This window comes from Electrona antarctica (assembly GCF_951216825.1).
Source record: "Electrona antarctica genome assembly, chromosome: 3".
NCBI lineage: Eukaryota > Metazoa > Chordata > Actinopteri > Myctophiformes > Myctophidae > Electrona > Electrona antarctica.
In genome coordinates, this window is record NC_136808.1 from 54,279,097 (window position 1) to 54,297,360 (window position 18,264).

The 18,264-nt window shown below is 45.3% G+C and overlaps 1 protein-coding gene across 1 annotated transcript in view; it reads left to right on the forward strand.

The window, feature by feature from the left end:
* Nucleotides 1–17,588, forward strand: part of cd276 (CD276 molecule) — a 201,351-nt gene extending 183,763 nt beyond the window's left edge. Inside the window, exon 8 of the mRNA XM_079497831.1 lies at nucleotides 17,222–17,588. The gene's annotated coding sequence lies outside the window, so the exon portion shown is untranslated. The remainder of the gene's footprint in view (nucleotides 1–17,221) is intronic.
* Nucleotides 17,589–18,264: the final 676 nt, after the last annotated feature.

Consider the following 18,264-nt stretch of genomic DNA (forward strand, 5'->3'; position numbering starts at 1 on the left):
AAAAAGAGGACTTTATAATGTGTTTAGTGTCTCTGTTGCTCATTGTGCTTCTCTCGTCTTTTCGGTCAACATTGTATGTAATGGTCTCTGTGATCGTCTCGGTCCCCATCTTTTTTTGAGTGGTGCAACCACTCCCTTACGGAGCTATGTGTGTGGGTGGCTGGGTGGGTGGGTGTCTGTCTGGGTACGAGCACAAAAACAGAATGGTTGTTTTTTTACCACCTGTGCGCAACCTAACGCACACACAAACACACACACATGTATTAACTGTATATATGATGCTTTCGGGTGTGCCAGTACAGTACAGTGACAGTACAGTACTGTACAGTAGAGGGTACAGTAGAGGGACCGCCACATGGTAACTCTGTCATTTCTCTACCGTTTCGGACGCGGGGCGGCATGCCGGAACCGGCCTGGCCCCCTGGGCGCGTTCCTGGGCGTCTGGAACTCCCCCCATCAGAGGGTTTTAAAGCATTGTTATACAATGGTGGCGTACAAAAACAGCAACAGCTCACAATGCGAGCTTGAACATTTGCTATTTTTTAAAATATTTGAATATATGTTTGGATAATATAATTTAACACAAATATCTTCTTGGGGTCGCCAGGCACAAAACAGACACACACATTAAAACCTGGGAGCTGACCAGTACAACCACAGTCTTATACTGTTGGCCACTAAGCAGCTCCAGGGGGAGCAGTTGGGGGTTCAGTGCCTTGCTCAAGGGCACTTCAGCGGTGTTGGGTGAGTGATGACAATCACTTCCCCGCCCAGATTTTTCCTGCCCGTCCGGGGAATCGAACCGGCAACCTTTTGGCAACAAGGGCGCTCCTCTAACCCTTAGGCCACCGCTGCCCCAGATAACTTTGACCATTTGGTCTGGGTGTCAAACGACTGTCTGTTTGAGCCATCTAATGTGTATTGGGCTTCTTTATAAACTAGCCAGAACTGTGTATGTGTGTGAGTGTCCTGAAGCCGTCAGGCTGTGGGTGGGTGCACGGCTCAGGCCATGAAGCTGTATTCTGAACTGTGTATGTGGGCGAGTGTCCTGAAGCCGTCAGGCTGTGGGTGGGTGCATGGCTTAGGCCATGAAGCTGTATTCTGAACTGTGTATGTGTGTGAGTGTCCTGAAGCCGTCAGGCTGTGGGTGGGTGCACGGCTCAGGCCATGAAGCTGTATTCTGAACTGTGTATGTGTGTGAGTGTCCTGAAGCCGTCAGGCTGAAGGGTGCACGGCTCAGGCCATGAAGCTGTATTCTGAACTGTGTATGTGTGTGAGTGTCCTGAAGCCGTCAGGCTGTGGGTGGGTGCACGGCTCAGGCCATGAAGCTGTATTCTGAACTGTGTATGTGTGTGAGTGTCCTGAAGCCGTCAGGCTGTGGGTGGGTGCACGGCTCAGGCCATGAAGCTGTATTCTGAACTCTGCAAATATATCTGGACTCCGAAACCCTCAAGGCCTATTCATAGTCTGGATTTTCGGTGGTGAGGTGACCACCCGCTCCGGTGGTGAGCTGAAATAACGTTGAGCGGTGGTGAGTAAAAACAGAGAGAAGGGTTGGAGCGGTGTCGGTGGTTTGCTCTTCAACCGCGGCTCGGGACGTCATGTTGTAGTTCGGTGGTCACTTCAGTGACGTCATGTTGTAGTTCGGTGGTCACCTCAGTGACGTCATGTTGTAGTCCGGTGGTCACCTCAGTGACGTCATGTTGTAGTCCGGTGGTCACCTCAGTGACGTCATGTTGTAGTCCGGTGGTCACCTCAGTGACGTCATGTTGTAGTCCGGTGGTCACCTCAGTGACGTCATGTTGTAGTCCGGTGGTCACCTCAGTGACGTCATGTTGTAGCCCGGTGGTCACCTCAGTGACGTCATGTTGTAGCCCGGTGGTCACCTCAGTGACGTCATGTTGTAGCCCGGTGGTCACCTCAGTGACGTCATGTTGTAGTTCGGTGGTCACCTCAGTGACGTCATGTTGTAGTTCGGTGGTCACCTCAGTGACGTCATGTTGTAGCCCGGTGGTCACCTCAGTGACGTCATGTTGTAGCCCGGTGGTCACCTCAGTGACGTCATGTTGTAGTCCGGTGGTCACCTCAGTGACGTCATGTTGTAGTCCGGTGGTCACCTCAGTGACGTCATGTTGTAGTCCGGTGGTCACCTCAGTGACGTCATGTTGTAGTCCGGTGGTCACCTCAGTGACGTCATGTTGTAGTCCGGTGGTCACCTCAGTGACGTCATGTTGTAGTCCGGTGGTCACCTCAGTGACGTCATGTTGTAGTCCGGTGGTCACCTCAGTGACGTCATGTTGTAGTCCGGTGGTCACCTCAGTGACGTCATGTTGTAGTGCGGTGGTCACCTCAGTGACGTCATGTTGTAGTTCGGTGGTCACCTCAGGGACGTCATGTTGTAGTTCGGTGGTCACCTCAGTGACGTCATCTTGTAGTTCGGTGGTCACCTCAGTGACGTCATGTTGTAGTTCGGTGGTCACCTCAGTGACGTCATGTTGTAGTTCGGTGGTCACCTCAGTGACGTCATGTTGTAGTCCGGTGGTCACCTCAGTGACGTCATGTTGTAGTCCGGTGGTCACCTCAGTGACGTCATGTTGTAGTCCGGTGGTCACCTCAGTGACGTCATGTTGTAGTTCGGTGGTCACCTCAGTGACGTCATGTTGTAGTTCGGTGGTCACCTCAGGGACGTCATGTTGTAGTTCGGTGGTCACCTCAGTGACGTCATGTTGTAGTTCGGTGGTCACCTCAGTGACGTCATGTTGTAGTTCGGTGGTCACCTCACCACCGAAAATCCAGACTATGTATGAGCCTTCATTCATCCATCTGTCTGCCTCCGCGTTTATGGGTTGACTTTTTATTGAAATGTATTGAAAAGATTTCCAGCACAGGATGAAATCCTCTACGCCAGACTCATAACAGACATAAATACATTATTCAAATTCACAAGTACATACATATATACATTCGTATTTTTTTTTTCCTGTTTTTTTTTACATTTTAAAACACACAAGTTCATGTGGACCCGCACTCTGTTTTTGAGTGGTGTAAACCACTCCTACAACTGGCTTTTGTGTGCAGAAAAAAATGAGCATGGTTGCTATGTTCAAAATAATTTCTGACGTAATTAAATCACACCCGGGTGAACTGGATGACCGTAGCAACCATGCTAATTTTTTCTGCACAAAAAAAGCCAGTTGTGAAATCACATCCGGGTGTGATTTCATTACGTCAGATCAGAGCTGATCAGGCTATATAATACCTTACCTTATATAATACCTCACATCGGACAAAAACTCCAGCTGAATCAACTTCATGGTCACAAATCATCACATCAGAAGACGACCCTACCTAGCCAAAGATCTTTAAAGATCTTTGGCTAGGGTGTGATTTCATTACGTCAGACATTACGTCAGACCACAGCTGATCATGCTATATAAAACCTTACACCACTCAGTTCACACGGGTGTGATTTTTTTCTTATATCTATACATAATACAGTTTCAAAGTCCCGTATTTACCAGTGACCTTACAATCCAGCCCTATAGTTATATAAAAAATATTTTGTTGACCAAAATGTGTCAAGTATATTCTTAAAAGTGTTGACTGAAGGAGCCTGGACCACTTGCTCTGACAGCTCTAAGTGTAAAGAAATTCTTTCTCTTTTCTTCTAAGTATTTTAGTATGTTTGTTTGTGTGCTATGTAGAGAGGAAAAGCAGTCGTCTTTATAGTTCATTTACTTCAACAACAAAGTGGAAACTTTTATTTCCTGGCTTCCAGACAGTCGTGTGTCTCAACAGTCTCCTCTGCGTCACGGCGCTCACAATGATCATTGTAAAGCCCACTTCCTGTGTGATCTGCATGGGAAATCCCGGCACTTCACTCTTTTTTATGTCGGCCATTTGTTGAAATGTTAATGTCTCTGCAGGCGAAGGCGAGGAACCCGCGCGCGTCTGTGAATATAGGCCTATAAGTTTTATAATTATACGTTCCCGAGCAGCGAGAATCTCCATGCTGTCCATTTTTGATCGTGCAGTAATGGTCTTTAATCCACTTAGGCCTGACGTCGAAATTAAAAAAATATCAGTGGTTCTCAATATTTCATGTCAAGGACCCCAAAAATTAGGCTATATGTATATGCCGCCGACCCCCATCTGAGAATATGTCGTTCCAGGGACCTCCCAGAAGCAAAGATTTGAGTTAAAAACTGAAACTCTAAAAGAATATATATTCAAAGATTTGAGGCACATTTTCACGATTTAAAAAAAAATAGCAGACCTACAAGCTCGTAGCGCGCCACTCGGTGGCGCGCTACGAGCTTGTAGGTCTGCTATTTTTCAATAGCTAAAGTATAACATAATGCTTAGTTAAAACACCAACAGGGGTTCCCGTCCAGAATGGGCTAAGAATGATAAAAGTCCGGCAGCTGCCTCATTATCCACACTCTACTTCTCCAAGGTTATTCACACCTCTGTGAAGTGGAGAAAGCATCCGCTGTCTGAGTTCCTTTGGCTGCCGTTTTGTCTTTTATAATTACTGCCATTGTTGTCATTTCCCTGCAATGTCGTGACGTTAACGGCCGGCTTGCAGCGTTTCTCGCGTTGCTCTGCAAATAATGTGGTGGATGAAGAAGTCCTTTATTCCACATTTTGCTTGAGTAAAAGTATTGACATTAAAATAATATACAATAGGTTTTGAAACTGTGAAGGCTGTGATCTTGTAGATTGGATATTTTCAAATGTATAACATTGTATAACATTGGGCTTAACCGCACATATATGGAGGCAAATGCACATGATTAGATTATATTAGATACAGTCCTCGGTCTCTTAGGTCTGCCTCCTCCATCAAACTGAAAGTCCTCCCAGCCCGTCTGTCCACCATGGGGTCAAGAGCTTTCAGCCGCTCTGCCCCTCAACTCTGGAACTCCCTCCCCCCTGATATAAGAAACATGGACCTTATAAATAAAATGTATTATTATTATTATATAAAACCGAGGCTCAATGCATTGCCTACGGTGCTTCTGGGAAACCGAGGCTCAACGCATCGCCTACGGTGCTTCTGGGAAACCGAGGCTCAATGCATTGCCTACGGTGCTTCTGGGAAACCGAGGCTCAACGCATTGCCTACGGTGCTTCTGGGAAACCGAGGCTCAAGCATTGCCTACGGTGCTTCTGGGAAACCGAGGCTCAATGCATTGCCTACAGTGCTTCTGGGAAACCGAGGCTCAATGCATTGCCTACGGTGCTTCTGGGAAACCGAGGCTCAATGCATTGCCTACGGTGCTTCTGGGAAACCGAGGCTTGACGCATTGCCTACGGTGCTTCTGGGAAACCGAGTCTCAATGCATTGCCTACGGTGCTTCTGGGAAACCGAGGCTCAACGCATTGCCTACGACGGTGCGTGTCGGCCGCTTCCTGCTTGATCTGTTCCTCGTTTATGTTTCGCATCGCCGCGGTGGTGCATTCTCCGACTCAAACACGTAGACGCGATGGGACTATTTTCAGGTGGATTTTCATAAAAGCAATAAGGTACACCCACACTGTGTATTTGCTCGGTACATGAGTACATCTCTCTTATTTAATGAAGCAACGTTTAGATGCCTGAGGAAGGTCCGGAAGGACCGAAACGTTGCTTCATTAAATGTACCGAGCAAATACACAGTGTGCGGGCGTACCTTATTGCTTTCATTGATGTCCACTGGCCTACGCACCTGTGCATACGCCTAAATTATAGGTGTGCGAAAGTTTTCTCCCACAGGTGGATTTTCATGAAATTAAGTTCAGTCAGACAACTCACGAATAGATTTAACCAATATTTATTATAGAACGAGAATACCAGTGTGCATATGATATTTGACATGGCGTTCGGCTCTGCTGGATTTTCTCCCTGCTCGGCACGATTAAGCACCAACATAAAACATTAAGAGCAGGGAGATAGATATACAATAATAATATAATATAATAATAAAACTTTATTTATATAGCACTTTTTTAAACAAAGTTACAAAGTGCTTTGAACAGTCAGACAACAATAACAGAATACATCACAGGTGCAAAATAACAAACACAGATACAAATCAGGGAGATGCAAAGGCTATTCTATAAAAATGGGTCTTTAGGAGGGTTTTAAAATGTGTTAGAGACTGGGTTAGTCTCAGCTCCTCTGGTAGGCTATTCCAGAGCCTTGGGGCCTTAACCACAAAAGCCCGATCCCCTTTAGTGACCAGTTTAGCCGTATGGGTCACCTTCAGTAGACCCTGACCCGATGACCCGCGGCACATACAATTCTACCATGTTACATAAGTAGCTAGGCGCTAGACTATTAAGAGCTTTAAAAGTTAATAATAAAATCTTAAAATCAATTCGAAAGGATACTGGCAACCAGTGAAGTGCAGCTAAAAACCGGAGTTATGTGTTAAATAAACAATAAACCCCCAACCATGGGGAGCATAAATAACAGAGCCCACCGGTGGTGCTGGGGTGGTGGTGGGAGCAAACATAACATAACAACCAGGAACCATATGCAGAGGAAAGCAGGAAGAGCATGCAGACTAGTGAGCTTAAGTAGCCCGCCCAGTCAGCTGACTGCCACATCAGCGAATGACATGTGGGTCTTGCACACACTGAATACACCCACAGAGTAATGCAGCATGTTAACCCCTTGAGTATAGAATGCGCCTTTGAGCACGGCATGAACTCCCTCGAGTATGTCTGACTGAACTAACTCTGCAGGCTACGTGTCATTTACAATTGCGACGCCGTGATTCTTCAAAGGTTAGTGTAAACACCGGCAGGGACCGGGAGTTAGATATTGATTTTTTTAACGCAGTAAATGTGTTAATGGAATTTATATCTCTGGGTACCCCCAATTTATATTGTTATTAAGTCAATGATAATTTAACTGTGAGAGTGTACACTCTCAGAGTTACAGACCCATAAGGGTGCATTTGGTTCCAAACTATCATTTAGCTGGGGACCCCAGCTGGAACTCCCTCAAGGACCCCTGGGGGTCCCTGGACCCCACTTTGGGAACCACTGGGGACTACACAACGCGTGAAATATCTAGATATTTGAAAACAATATTAATAAAAAGGAACACTGTTTTTTTTTGCACATACTAGGTTTCCACCCGAGAGCAACGATGTCGATATTTATCCCATTTTGGGCGGGAACCCGTTTGTGTTTCAAGCATTCTGTTATACTTTAGCTATTGAAAAATAGCAGATCTACAAGCTCATAGCGTGCCAACGAGTGGCGCGCTACGATCTTGTAGGTCTGCTATTTTTGAATAGGTATATATATTCTTTCAGAGCGAACTTTTTTTTATTTCGACGTCAGGCCTAAATGGGTTATATATAAAAAAGTCAGACGGAGGACAATGAAATATGGCACTTCTATTTCAATGCAAATGAGCGGCAGAAAGGAGACAGCGTGCTGGATTTACAGTGCTTTCATTAGGATGAATCCACAACGCATGCCTGTTTCTTCTAAGTGAAACAACCTCCTATAGGCCCAGTAAATTAGTGTGCAATTCCCTGTACCTGCTGTAAATTAATCTGTCCATCAGCTGGCATCTCAACCTGGGAGGAAAGATCGAGGATCTCTCTCTCTCTCTCTCTCTCTCTCTCTGGGGAGAAGTTTGCTCTCAACACTTAACTAAGTTGAGGCTTTAAAGTAAAGTGATTGCTAGTGTTAACAATCCCAGGAAAAAAATCCTATCGGTTATTTATTTAATTGTTTGTTTTGCGTGTGCGACTGTGCGTGCTCGTGTTACTATACCTGCGAGGGCCAATTAAACGTCTGGGCGGGAGTAGCCCACCCGGAGGGCCTGCCTGCTTCAGAGCCTCCATCTTCTGTTCAGCACTGGTTGATGGACGATTGCAAAACTCCATAATAGAGACCATCGACTGAAGAACCTTGGTGAAATCATCCTCCTCTGCCAGCCTCATCTGCTGGGTCCATGTTGGGTTGGTTGGTTCTGTCACGGTGTGAGTCAAGTTGGGTATAGGACCCAAACGCAGGATGAGAGGCTAGAGGCAGGGAAAGTCAAGTTCAGTGTTGTATTGTGACCAAACAGGAGGAGCAGGCAAAAATCAGAGTCCAGGTACAGCAAGTCAAAAACACTAGAGGAACAAAACTAGGAACACAAGGAACACAAGGAAGGCAAGAGGAAAACTATACTGGGAAAACTAGGAACACGAGGAACACAAGGAAGGTAAGAGGGAAAACTATACTGGGAAAACTAGGAACACAAGGAAGGCAAGAGGAAAACTATACTGGGAAAACTAGGAACACAAGGAAGGCAAGAGGAAAACTATACTGGGAAAACTAGGAACACGAGGAACACAAGGAAGGCAAGAGGAAAACTATACTGGGAAAACTAGGAACACGAGGAACACAAGGAAGGTAAGAGGGAAAACTATACTGGGAAAACTAGGAACACAAGGAAGGCAAGAGGAAAACTATACTGGGAAAACTAGGAACACAAGGAAGGCAAGAGGAAAACTATACTGGGAAAACTAGGAACACGAGGAACACAAGGAAGGCAAGAGGAAAACTATACTGGGAAAACTAGGAACACAAGGAAGGCAAGAGGAAAACTATACTGGGAAAACTAGGAACACGAGGAACACAAGGAAGGTAAGCGGGAAAACTATACTGGGAAAACTAGGAACACAAGGAAGGCAAGAGGAAAACTATACTGGGAAAACTAGGAACACAAGGAAGGCAAGAGGAAAACTATACTGGGAAAACTAGGAACACGAGGAACACAAGGAAGGCAAGAGGAAAACTATACTGGGAAAACTAGGAACACAAGGAAGGCAAGAGGAAAACTATACTGGGAAAACTAGGAACACAAGGAAGGCAAGAGGAAAACTATACTGGGAAAACTGGGAGGCATACTATGGTCCGACGGAGCATTGGTTCGACATGCGTCCGCACCTCGGACTAGCGCCTGCTCGCGTGCTTGCGGTTATGGTTAGGTTAGGGTTTGAGGTGGGTTGTCGTTTTTCGGACCAATGACACGTCGGACCAAACACATGCACTCAACACGAGGAACACAAGGAAGGCAAGAGGGAAAACTATACTGGGAAAACTAGGGGATCAACAAGCAAGGAATCAAGGCTACAAAAATACTCACTGGCAACATAATAAACAACAAACCAACGGAGAACTGAAAACACAAGGGCATATAAGTAGACAAGGACTAACCCAGACACAGGTGAAATACAACAGACAAATCAACACAGGGATTGGCTGGGTTAATCACAGGGTTAGACAAGGCAGGTACACATGGGCAACACAGGAAACCAAGAGACACTAGATACTACAAAATAAAAGGTAAAAGTACACAAAGGTAAAACCCAAAAACAAGGAACATAGGGAAACACATGAGAGTGACAGAACAGGTCACGGATCGTGACAGATGCCCTATTTCGAGTCACAAAAACAAGTAGCAGATCGCGACGCATGTTGAGCTCAGGCACGCCTGAGCCATGGAGCAAACGGAGCAGCTGCGGCACCATTTGAAATAGTGGTGTCGCAACGCGACACCACTATTTATCCCCCCCCCCCCCCCCCCCCCCCGGCCGCCGCCACGCTCGAAGCGCACGGTGCGCGACAGCGAGAGAGAGAGAGAGAGAGAGAGAGAGAGAGAGGAGGAGAGGGTGTTTGTCTATGTGTGTGACAGTGTGAGCGCGGCACGCGCGGCGCGCGTGTAGTGCACGCGAGCTCTGCTGCTGACGCTATTTCCGGTTACCTTTACGCACGGGGCGCACGGATTTGAATTTCTCCGGTCAGCCTGAATGTGTGTGTTGTTGTTGTCAACATGGCTCAGAAGAGAATGAGTGATTTATTTGGTGGGTCCAAGCCCAAATCAAGTCTAGTTAATGAACCCTTGGCCTTCATGGGCACCAGCAGCAGTGTTCAGCAGGGAACGAGTGCTAACGTTGTTGGAGGAGAAGGAGGACAATAATAAAAACAACAGCAGCAGCAGCAGCAGCAGCGCAAGCAGCAGTGTCCATCTCACGTAGCCTACATAATGACATTCTGGACACGTAACTCACGTTGGATATACAGTAAATGCCATGATGAGGGAATTAACCACCCCGGAGCGCAAGAGCACATTTGGGGTTTAAGGTAAAGCATTTACAATTTAACTATATTATTTCTCTAATAGTCACTATTGCAGTGAGAAATAATATAGTATTTACTAATTACTATGGCCGCCGTGCCAACTGAACTGCTGAATGCTGCTGCAATTTAATGTTAGATATTAGATTCTGACGGGGAGGGATCTATGATGAATGATGACGATACAACACCGGGGTCGCCGAGCCCAAGCGCGCTGCGCTGTCAGCTCGTCTGTTGTATAATAGGGCTATAATTTATATGTTTTGTTTTGATATCGGCGCCTTGCCAATGTCATGTGTAGCCTAAATAGGCCTATGCCTTTTTATGATGCATTTTGTCAGTTTGTTCATATAACTTGCGTGTGGAGAGGGAAAGTAAAAGCCACTTTTCCTTGTGAAAATGCGCGAAAACGCGCGTGCACGAGGCACATGCACGCGCATTTTTGCGCGCGCGCTACGCGCGCGCATGAGTCCAAATCTGTGCTCCCCCACCTGGAAACGAAGTTAGGCGCCCCTGGTTGAGCTTGTAGATCTGCTGCTTTTGCTACGTTTGAATTGGAATCCCAAAGGATCCATTATCAAGTCTGTTGTTAATTTGCTTCTCACCATGTTTCGATCTTGTGGATCTGCCAATTTTCGATACTTTTGTGTGACGCTGTAATAGGGCATTAAAGGACCACTTCACCACTTTTCAACCTATCTTCATATAATAGGTCCTCACTAATAGACTGAGTAGAAAAAAATCGTGCCATTTTATCATGACTGTGTCTCATAGGAGGGCTGTGGGCAGTTTAGAAACCGTCTTCCAGTGACATCATCATTAGGCAGATTATTTTTTAAACAACATTTTTTTACAAAAATGTTTAGATTTTCATTATCGTGAGAACAATGACTTCCATTTTCGCATTGCAACTTTTCAGGACTAGAAAGCCTGCAGTTTCTATTAGCTTGTATTCCCCATCGATGATGTCACTGGAAGAGACACAGACCGAGTAGAAAAAAATTGCGCCATTTTTTCATGTTTATTAGTGAGGACCTATTATATGAAGATAGGTTGAAAAGTGGTGAAGTGGTCCTTTCATTTACGAAAAAGCTAAACTGTATTATTATTCTTATTTATTTTTGTGCGACACTGTTGAAATATTATGGACTATGGAGATACAAGGTTTCTGCCCAACAGTGACGCTATGTGGGCTACAGAGATGACAGAGATTTTGCAGGCCTGTAGATTTACTCAGGCTGTACCGTAGCTACTATCAGTTCTGTACCGTAGCTACTATCAGTTCTGCCTTGACTCGGGCTGTACCGTAGCTACTATCAGTTACTCAGGCTGTACCGTAGCTACTATCAGTTCTGCCTTGACTCGGGCTGTACCGTAGCTACTATCAGTTCTGTACCGTAGCTACTATCAGTTCTGCCTTGACTCGGGCTGTACCGTAGCTACTATCAGTTACTCAGGCTGTACCGTAGCTACTATCAGTTCTGCCTTGACTCGGGCTGTACCGTAGCTACTATCAGTTCTGTACCGTAGCTACTATCAGTTCTGCCTTGACTCGGGCTGTACCGTAGCTACTATCAGTTACTCAGGCTGTACCGTAGCTACTATCAGTTCTGCCTTGACTCGGGCTGTACCGTAGCTACTATCAGTTCTGCCTTGACTCGGGCTGTACCGTAGCTACTATCAGTTACTCAGGCTGTACCGTAGCTACTATCAGTTCTGCCTTGACTCGGGCTGTACCGTAGCTACTATCAGTTCTGCCTTGACTCGGGCTGTACCGTAGCTACTATCAGTTCTGCCTTGACTCGGGCTGTACCGTAGCTACTATCAGTTCTGCCTTGACTCGGGCTGTACCGTAGCTACTATCAGTTACTCAGGCTGTACCGTAGCTACTATCAGTTCTGCCTTGACTCGGGCTGTACCGTAGCTACTATCAGTTCTGTACCGTAGCTACTATCAGTTCTGCCTTGACTCGGGCTGTACCGTAGCTACTATCAGTTCTGTACCGTAGCTACTATCAGTTCTGCCTTGACTCGGGCTGTACCGTAGCTACTATCAGTTACTCAGGCTGTACCGTAGCTACTATCAGTTCTGCCTTGACTCGGGCTGTACCGTAGCTACTATCAGTTCTGCCTTGACTCGGGCTGTACCGTAGCTACTATCAGTTCTGCCTTGGCTGTACTCGGGCTGTACCGTAGCTACTATCAGTTCTGTACCGTAGCTACTATCAGTTCTGTACCGTAGCTACTATCAGTTCTGTACCGTAGCTACTATCAGTTCTGTACCGTAGCTACTATCAGTTCTGTACCGTAGCTACTATCAGTTCTGTACCGTAGCTACTATCAGTTCTGCCTTGGCTGTACTCAGGCTGTACCGTAGCTACTATCAGTTCTGCCTTGACATTTGTGAAGCTGTCAGCAGTTCCCTCTGGGCTTGATTTAGGATTTTCCACTCGATAGGCGGCCGTCATGGTATAGAATCAAATAGAGGGACCGTAATGTTTGTCGATTAAGACGTATGAGAGTATTGCGATTCAACTTGCGAAAGAAAAGGTTGCCTTTCTGCCATTCTAAACAGTGGTGGATTATCATTCTATAGGGACAGAAAGCACGCAGACCTTTCCCAGATGACATGTGAAGTTGGATGGTTCATGATATACAGTAATAGTAATAGTATACCACAAGCTCATTAATTCATGTATTTTGGCCCTAAAACAAATCCAAGCGTAGTATTTTGTCAATCAATTATTTGACCTACAGGGAGCCTGTCTAAAAATCTAAGAACTTGAGTGGCATATGCTCCACTCAGTGGTGTAAAGTAACTAAGTATACAGTCCAGTTCTGTTGGTCTGTTCCTCGCTGACATCTATAGGTACCTTTCAAAACCTTTCAGGCGAAAGGTACCTCTGGTACATTTACAGAATTACTGGTACATAGGCCGAAACGCAGCACGAAACGATACGTTTTGAGCTCGTCGGTTCTGCTACTGTTGCTACTTTTCAATTTGAATCATTGGAAAGTAACAGGTCTGGTTTCCACCAGACAGAGACGATATATTCTCAACCACCTGTAAAGTCCAGGTCCATTTGGTTCTGTTTGTACACTCAAAGTTACAGACCTAAAGCGTATAAGGAACATGGTGGACACATTGGAAGAACAATAAGAAAGAACTGCCAAAGGACACCGACTATACTGGCTTTTGGACTAAAATAGTGGATCTACAAGCTCTCAACGGGTCACAGCGTGACGCGTTGTGAGCTTGTAGACCCATCAGGAGGTGAAATTCCGTAAGAGAGCACTTTAAGAAGAAAATAAGACGGTAGATCTACTATTTTCCGGGCGTGACCCCGTGCACTCGTTGGCAAGTGGAGATGAGGCGATGACATGGATTTCTAAACAAATTCTTTCAACGCAAAATGCTTGCGTTCAAAATCAGGAGACTTCCGAAAAAAAGCAATTCTCTGGTATGGCATGGAAAGGAGAGGAGAGGAGAGGAGAGGAGAGGAGGAGGGCGTTTGCATTTCTTTCACCATAGTAAATGCTGCATTCATGGTCTGGAGAGGGCAGTGGTTTTACAGACGGGTAAAAGGGCAGGGGCTGAAGCCTCCTTTGATGTCTATGTGTGTTGTCAGCTCATGGGGCGGCGGTGGCTCAGGGGTAGAGTGGCCGGATGGAAACCGCAAGGTTGCCAGTTCGAACCCGGGCTCCCCCAGAGTTAGTGTCGAAGTGTCCTTGAGCAAGACACTGAACCCCTAATTGCTCCCGATGTGCTGGTTGGTGCCTTGCATGGTTTCCGCTGCCATCGGTGTATGACTGTGTGTGAATGGGTGAATGTAATGCACAATCTATGTAAAGCGCCTTTCATAAAGGCGCTATGTAAATGCACCATTTACCATTTGTGTGCACGTGTCTGAGGCCGGGCCACATAATGATGCCAAGCCGTTCGTCGCCATGTGAATTCCAAGATCCACACCATTAGATTTTCCCCCCCAATCCAACTCACAGATGAAAAAAAACTTCTTACGGCCAAGCTACACCAGGCTTTTCTTGCGCGTTTTCTCCCGCGCGTGCGTTTAATTTAGGTCCAGTCCTATTTTAAAAAACACACGCGCGGGCCGCGCGTTTACCCTAAACGCACGGCCCGTGCGTGTGTGTGAGATAAGCCTGGTGTAGCTTGGCCGTTAGTGTCCGTTTAACTCTCACCGTTGTACAGTCAGTCCACCTCTCTGAGTCAAATGAACATCCGGCACATTTCCATAGCACACATTCAGCAGTGGCTGGAAGTCCATTGTTTTCATTTAGAGAGTCCAGCTGCATTGAGGTATGGGTGATTGACTCATTTAGAGAGTCCAGCTGCATTGAGGTATGGGTGATTGACTCTAATTATGTATCTAAACCCAACCTCGTAGCTTGAAGCCGGCTATTATTGCTTTTTAAATGGTGAGGTAGGAGGGCTTCATGTGTGACATAATTCAATTCCGTGCGAGTTAATTCCGCGACCAGTTTAATGGTGCAGGGAGAAGCGTTTATTTTGGCCTGCCGTGCCGTGCTGCATGGCGGTGGGCTTTGGAGTGGTCTGCAAAGACCAGCCAGTGAGGAGGAGACATTATAATATACATACTGTACGTTTCAGAGAGGAACCAGCAGTGGAAAGTATAACCTGTGCATAAGTGCTTACATGAGCACTTTCTACTTTACTCAAGTAATGTATGTAAAAAGAAAATCCAGGCCTGGGCTGTGGCTCAGTGGTCCAGGCACCTTGGCTGGTAATCCAGTCTGGCAGTGTGCCGCGGGTTCGACTCCCGATCCCGACGGCCTTTACTGCATGTCTTCCCCCAATCTCTCTCCCCATTTCCTGTCAGCCTACTGTCCCTCCATAAAAATATAAAATAAAAGGCGAAAGCCACAAAGAAAAAACATTAAAAAAAAGAAAATCCAATACTTTATACTTAGGCTTAGGGTTACATCTCAAAAGGCAAATATTGGACTTTGTACTCCACTACTACATTTGTGACCCAGCTTGACTGAGGGGCTGCCATCGTGCAGCCTTGATTGATTGATTGAAATATGTATTAACAGTTTTGCAGAATTACAGTACATTTCAAGCACAAACTCAATACAAAGACTGTTAACTGTGAGTGGACGACCCAATTAAGCATTACACTTGTTTACAAGAGGGTCCACCATGTTCAATTCATCAAAACATTTAGAGACGTACAAATAGACACTTCTATATATAGTCAAAGAACAGAACAGGAATTCATCATAGAGGTAAAAAGGGAAAAGAGACTTATACAGTGAGGGGAAAAATGGGGGGGGGGGGGGGGGTTAGGGCGGTGGGGGATTCAGATTTTTACGGGGGCCAGTTTCGAATTGCAGCCAGCTTTTCACCCGAGTTGTGCTTTGGCTATTAAAAAATAGTGAATGGATAAGTGCTCAACGCATAGCGATGTGATGCCATTTGACCTTGTATAGATTGGCTATTTTTGGGGAGGAGCAAAAAAATAAAAAAAAGCGTGTGAAATAGGACATTTCTGGTTAACGAGTAGTTAACTTTTGGTACATTTTTATGCCAGTACTTTTGTACTTCTACTCAAGTAAAATTGTGAATGCAAGACTTTTACTAGTAAAAGAGTATGTCTACATTGTCGTAGGCATTGCTATACCTTCTTCACTCAAGTGAAACATGCGAGTACTTCCACCACGAGCATAGAGGCAGGGACGTGTGTAGCAGAATATAAGAGTATGTTATGGACGCAAGCAGGAGCTGCAGGTCGCTAATCAGAATATAAGAGTATGTTATGGACGCGAGCAGGAGCTGCAGGTCACTAATCAGAATATAAGAGTATGTTATGGACGCGAGCAGGAGCTGCAGGTCGCTAATCAGAATATAAGAGTATGTTATGGACGCGAGCAGGAGCTGCAGGTCGCTAATCAGAATATAAGAGTATGTTATGGACGCGAGCAGGAGCTGCAGGTCGCTAATCAGAATATAAGAGTATGTTATGGACGCGAGCAGGAGCTGCAGGTCGCTAATCAGAATATAAGAGTATGTTATGGACGCGAGCAGGAGCTGCAGGTCGCTAATCAGAATATAAGAGTATGTTATGGACGCGAGCAGGAGCTGCAGGTCGCTAATCAGAATATAAGAGTATGTTATGGACGTAAGCAGGAGCTGCAGGTCGCTAATCAAAAGCTTTAATATAAGAGTATGTTATGGACGTAAGCAGGAGCTGCAGGTCGCTAATCAAAAGCTTTGCTACTGGGATAATTAAGTGTCCCATTTTAATGATGACAAATGGATTTACTTATCTCTTCATTCATTATTTTTTTCCATCCTTGATCTTCTGTATCTACATTATGAATGCTCTATCTGCATGTGGCTGAATCTCTTCTTCTTCTTCTTCTAGTAGTAGTAGCATTTGGCAAATTTGTGCGTGCGTGCGTGCGTGCGTGCGTGCGTGCGTACATGGACTGTAATTGGTGACCAGTCAGTGTGTCATGATATTTCATTTATTTATTTTAGTTTATAAACAGTGACAGTCTCCCTGTCTCCAGTTTTAACAGAAAATACATTTTCAGGTGGGTTGCCAATTTCATCAGGTCAGAAGAGACCCATTTTGAACTGATGTCGATTAAAAAAAAGGCTTCTAAATCCTAACATTTTTCTGAAAAACCCATGTTTCTATGTCAGTGGTGCTCAACCTTTTTCATGTGAAGGACCCCCAGAATTATCTCTATTGGGCCACGGACCCCCATCTCAATATATGTAGTTCCAGGGACCCCCCCAGAAGCAAAGATTTTAGTTAAATATGTTCGCTCTGAAATATATATTCAATGATTTGCGCCACATTTTAACGATTTAAAAAAAATAGCAGACCTACAAGCTCATAGCGCGTAGATCTATTTTTCAATAGCTAAAGTATAACGATGTTTAAAACACCAACAGGTTTTCCCGCCCAAAATGGATTAACAAAGAAACATAACTTATTGCACCTTTTAAATGAACACTGAGTGGATTTTGGTCTCACTCCACCTATGAACAGTCTGACAGCTAGAGGCCTTGTCCCCCCCCCTCTCTCTCTCTCCAGGCGGAGGGGTATATACGAGAGGAGGCTGCATGGCGGGGTGGTAATCCCACTCCACCGATCCATCAACCTGGAGACTATTTCCAGCCGAGCCCCTACAGAATGTCAAAGCCTCGCCGAGCAGAAGATGAGGTCATCATCATCATCATCATCACCCCCCCTCACCCCTCACCACTCACCCCCCGCCCCCCCACTCCCACCCAGGTTCCCATCAAAACACATAAACACATCATACGCCATTATTCCATATAGCCCTCCCTCCCCTCTCTATATATCTTTATGTCTCTGTCAGCGAAGGATTGGACCGCCAGCGGTGAGCGGACGACCACTCGGCGGTGGGAGCGGCTCAGTGTAGCGTCCTTTGCAATAAATCGGTGCCGTCAAGAGATTCGGTTTAAGTATGATGAGTAAATACTGAAGTATTCACAAGAGCTCATGAGTAAATACTGAAGTATTCACAAGAGCTCATGAGTAAATACTGAAGTATTCACAAGAGCTCAGGAGTAAATACTGAAGTATTCACAAGAGCTCATGAGTAAATACTGAAGTATTCACAAGAGCTCAGGAGTAAATACTGAAGTATTCACAAGAGCTCATGAGTAAATACTGAAGTATTCACAAGAGCTCATGAGTAAATACTGAAGTATTCACAAGAGCTCATGAGTAAATACTGAAGTATTCACAAGAGCTCATGAGTAAATACTGAAGTATTCACAAGAGCTCATGAGTAAATACTGAAGTATTCACAAGAGCTCATGAGTAAATACTGAAGTATTCACAAGAGCTCAGGAGTAAATACTGAAGTATTCACAAGAGCTCATGAGTAAATACTGAAGTATTCACAAGAGCTCAGGAGTAAATACTGAAGTATTCACAAGAGCTCATGAGTAAATACTGAAGTATTCACAAGAGCTCATGAGTAAATACTGAAGTATTCACAAGAGCTGATGAGTAAATACTGAAGTATTCACAAGAGCTCATGAGTAAATACTGAAGTATTCACAAGAGCTGATGAGTAAATACTGAAGTATTCACAAGAGCTCATG